Raw genomic sequence first — 4,388 nt, 5'->3', positions numbered from 1 at the left:
TCAAAAACCAACCAAGGACAACATGTTCTGCTTTCAGTCTCCACAGAAAGGTTGATGACGCACGTGCAAGCCACAATTTTCTCCCCCCTCCTTTGTGCCCCACCGTGGCGTGCACCTCCAATAATGCACGCCAAGGTGAGCGGAGACAACAGGGCATCGGGGTTCAGGTGCAGAAAAACATCGTCTACGGAACAAACACACAAGTGTTGTTCAACAATTTATGCTTCGGGTCTAAAATCTGCAATATCCACCTCGACAGCTTGTGTTGTGTTTCCTGGTTTCAGTTGTCGGACGTGGGTGTGAACCACAACGTTACTATATTAGCGTGCAGGTGACACAGACGCGCCGCCAAATATTTGCTCAGCCTGTGAAGAGTGACACGTTCCATGTCAGCTCGCAGCCTGTTCTATGTCCCGGTTCAGCGTCCCGTCCGACGTCCCCTGTGTCAAAGACGTGATCGCTGGTTCGATTTTTACGCTCTCACAGTTGAGACGCAGGCAAAAGGAAGCGCAGCAGCGGGAGGCAATAAAGGCACAATGGTGGCATCATGAGGTGGCGTCATGCCCAGCAGAAGCCTGTGAGGGTCTCTTTCTGCTCCTTAAAGGCCTTCTGAGAACGTCTCACTCTCTGCAGCCGCCGTGTTCGAACCATCTTTGTAGCAGATGATAAACCTGCAGCCCCCCGTCAGACGCCTGCGCCAGCTCCTTGTTCGGCGGCCGTGCGCGCCGCTGCAACGTGTTGCCGTCAGGTGTCTGACGAGCTCTTTGCTGCCCTTTTGACACTAAACAGGGAAACGCCTTCCTGTTGTGCCCTTCACACTACAAAATAACGGGAGATTTATGATGCCGGCTCCTCAAAGAAAACAACCACTAATGGACAACACAGAACAGAAACGCTCATCTCCACGTCGACGCCCTCATTAGCCCACACCTGTTTTGTTGCCGTGTGATTGGCGACGTTGCTAAGGCCCCTCCCCCAACACACAACCTCTCAGACGTGCCTTTCGCCTTTCGGTTTTCTGCCACACGGACACGTACTTCCTAAATAAAGCTCCTACAGCCAGAGTGCATTCATTAGCATTGTAAACAAACAAACAACAAACAACTTAAAAGGAACTAAAAGAGCAAAAAAAAAAGAGAGCATTTTTTTTAACTTAAATTCCAGGACTGAGAGGAACTCCATCAATGTCACAATGTTCCACAAGCACACAAAGACCTGCGATTCTTTCAGAGGATTTGGCACCTTAAATATGAAATATCTTCCTTTGCACGCTTGATCTACTTATAGCAGAGGGCGGCGCATGAGATGAGGACAAAATGTTCTGTCTCAGGGCGGAAAAATAGGTCAGGAGGTTTAGAGGAAAGCGCGTGATTCCCCCTGCTGGTGGTTCCAGGTACTGACCGGGGTCATCAACGGTAGCTTCAGACAGAAACTGGAAACAGCACGTACGAGCACGGCTGAATGATATTTAGAGCGCTTTCAAGAACATTTACAGCCATTTATTTATAGAAAATGATTCACTCCCCACCGTGATTCACTCTCAGGAGACAGTAAGTTTACAAGACAACCGTTTTTACATGTTGATCCCAGATCTGTCCAGGCAGCTGTCTGCTTATTAACACATGAGATTTAGTTTCAAATACACTGGCTGGTTCTGAAGATGACTGCAAATGGGTCACTTCTGCATCTAAAAGGAAACTTAATATGGTAGTTAAAGAAAAAACCCAACAACCAGCGTGAAATCTCACTTTAGTACAAATACTGTAACTATTTCTTCTATCTAACTGATGTGCGTCAACTGAAAATACTTTACAAGTTTCATTTCTTGCAGCAGCATAAACAAAGAAGCTATCTTCTTTTCACAGGATGTGTCCTGGAAGGCCAATGTGTGTGTGTGTGTGTGTGTGTGTGTGTGTTATCATGCTATGCTAATGACACTTTATGCTTTGATCATAAACACAAAGCGTGAAGTCCTCGGACATGGTGCACTTTGGTTCCTAAAAACCAAGTAGGCTGCAGTGATACTTTAAATGAGCTATGGTGAGACTTTTGAGACTGGTAAAAAAAAAAAAAAGAACACAGAAAGTAATGTTAGCTGTATTCATGCCAGACACTTTGTAACACCTGGACTTCCACATCTACCTATTAAGTATTTGAGGTTATAACGATGCTTTTGGTTTATGGGACTGTAATGACATACAATATCCAGCAGGAGGCACTAAAGGTGTCATTACTGTTTTGGTGACTGATGGCGTTTAAATCGATACAAAGTGGGAATTTTCTCATTAACCAAATCTCTGGCTGAGGTTTATTTTATTTTTTAAATAAGCATCTTGTATGAAGGCCACCAATTGATTTTTAAAATTATGATTACTATGATCAATAATTGTACAGACGATATATGTTCAAATGCAATCATGGAGATGTTAATTATAATTAATATCTGTTTATTGAATAACAATATGACTCATAATACATTCAGTGGGAGTGAAACGTGGTTGAAGGTTTATTGTCCAATTTAGTTCAAGTGATATTAACATTTCCAGTAAATTCTTTGAAAGTCTTACATTGATGCGGACAGTTACAGTTAGTGTTATCTGAAGATTCAATCCAACCACAGCAACAAAAAGTGGCAAAAAAAACAGCTTTTTGACAGGATTAAACTTCGAGAAGGACTAGAGTCAAACCCACCCACTGGTGGCCGGGTGGGTGGAGGACGAGGAGGAGGATGAAGAGACGGAAGGAGAGAGAGCAACAGACAGCATATATGTAAATGGGAGAGGGATCAGAGGTCATCTTATGAAACGGCTGGTGTCTAAATGGCAAATAACAGCTTGTGATGACTATTTAATGGCGCTACCGCTGCTATCAGACCTGCTTCTGTAATGAAGTAAAGACACCATCTACAAAATGAGCACAGATATTTGAACATTATACCCCCCAGAATTATTGTTGAGTTATGAACAGGGAAAATAAGAGTCATACACTGACTTGGCAAAGCCTGTGCTCTGCTACAAAGCCCCAAAAACGTGGCTGCAGAGAGGAGAAAAGCAGCTTCTGATTGCAAATCGCTCGCAGTCCTTCTCTGATGATTATCTCCCAGTTCGAAGGTGAGAGAGAGAGAGAGTGTGTGTGTGTGTGTGTGTGTGTGTGTGCAGGAGGAGTCTTCACCTGGAGAGGCTGCAGGAGGACAGCCGGGAGAGTTGGCTGCAGAATGAAACAAAAAGCAGTGAGATTAAACCGTCCCTGGCCTCTTCATCCACACGCTTTGTAGTGTCGACCTGCACACGGAGCGGCTGAGCGGGGTTAACAAGGAGGCTAATTAAGGAATCTGCCAGCCTGTTCTCCACCTGACGTTTCCCTCTCAGTCCTCCCAGATACTGGGCCTCCGTCGGGTCGTCCTCCCCTCTCCCACAGCCTTTGGTGGCTCTCTGCTCCCTCTAATCTGGCCTCCTCATGTGGAGACTCATTATGAGACTATTTCACTGTGTTGGGGGTCGGTCTGTCAGTCAGTCAGTCAGTCAGTCAGTCAGTCAGTCAGTCAGTCAGTCGTCAGTCAGTCAGTCAGTCTGTCTGTCTGTCTGTCTGTCTGTCTGTCTGTCTGTCTGTCTGTCTGTCTGTCTGTCTGTCTGTCAGTCAGTCAGTCAGTCAGTCAGTCAGTCAGTCTGTCTGTCTGTCAGTCAGTCTGTCTGCCAGTCTGTCTGTCTGTCTGTCTGTCTGTCTGTCTGTCTGTCTGTCAGTCAGTCAGTCAGTCAGTCAGTCTGTCTGTCAGACAGTCTGTCAGTCAGTCTGTCTGCCAGTCAGTCTGTCTGTCAGTCAGTCTGTCTGTCAGTCTGTCTGCCAGTCAGTCAGTCTGTCTGTCAGTCAGTCTGTCAGTCAGTCTGTCTGCCAGTCAGTCAGTCAGTCTGTCTGTCTGTCTGTCTGTCTGTCTGTCTGTCTGTCTGTCTGTCTGTCTGTCAGTCAGTCAGTCTGTCAGTCAGTCTGTCTGCCAGTCAGTCAGTCTGTCTGTCTGCCAGTCAGTCTGTCTGTCAGTCAGTCTGTCAGTCAGTCAGTCTGTCTGCCAGTCAGTCAGTCTGTCTGTCTGTCAGTCAGTCAGTCAGTCAGTCAGTCAGTCTGTCTGTCTGTCTGTCAGACAGTCAGTCAGTCAGTCAGTCAGTCAGTCAGTCAGTCAGTCTGTCTGTCTGTCAGACAGTCAGTCAGTCAGTCAGTCAGTCAGTCTGTCCGTCTGCCCCCCCCACCCATCCCTCTGGATTATGACTTACTACCCAAAGTGAGGTCTGCAGAAAGCTTCTGTGTAATTATTTGTAAAACCAGATTAAAGGCTCGACAAGATTAGATTGACATCGATTCTTCGCCGTGACAAATTAGATCAAGAGCAGCGGTGTCAT

General features: G+C 46.2%; 1 long non-coding RNA gene across 1 annotated transcript; it reads left to right on the top strand.

Annotated features, from left to right (window-relative positions):
* Positions 1–643: 643 nt before the first annotated feature.
* On the top strand, positions 644–2,493 carry LOC130531068 (uncharacterized). Its single transcript, XR_008952006.1, has 2 exons — positions 644–1,550; positions 1,866–2,493. It is a non-coding gene; the product is annotated as an uncharacterized LOC130531068 (long non-coding RNA).
* Positions 2,494–4,388: the final 1,895 nt, after the last annotated feature.

This window comes from Takifugu flavidus, chromosome 9, assembly GCF_003711565.1.
Source record: "Takifugu flavidus isolate HTHZ2018 chromosome 9, ASM371156v2, whole genome shotgun sequence".
Classification (NCBI taxonomy): Eukaryota; Metazoa; Chordata; class Actinopteri; order Tetraodontiformes; family Tetraodontidae; genus Takifugu; species Takifugu flavidus.
Note: the sequence above shows the minus strand (reverse complement) of the source record. Positions and strands in the feature narration are given on the sequence as shown.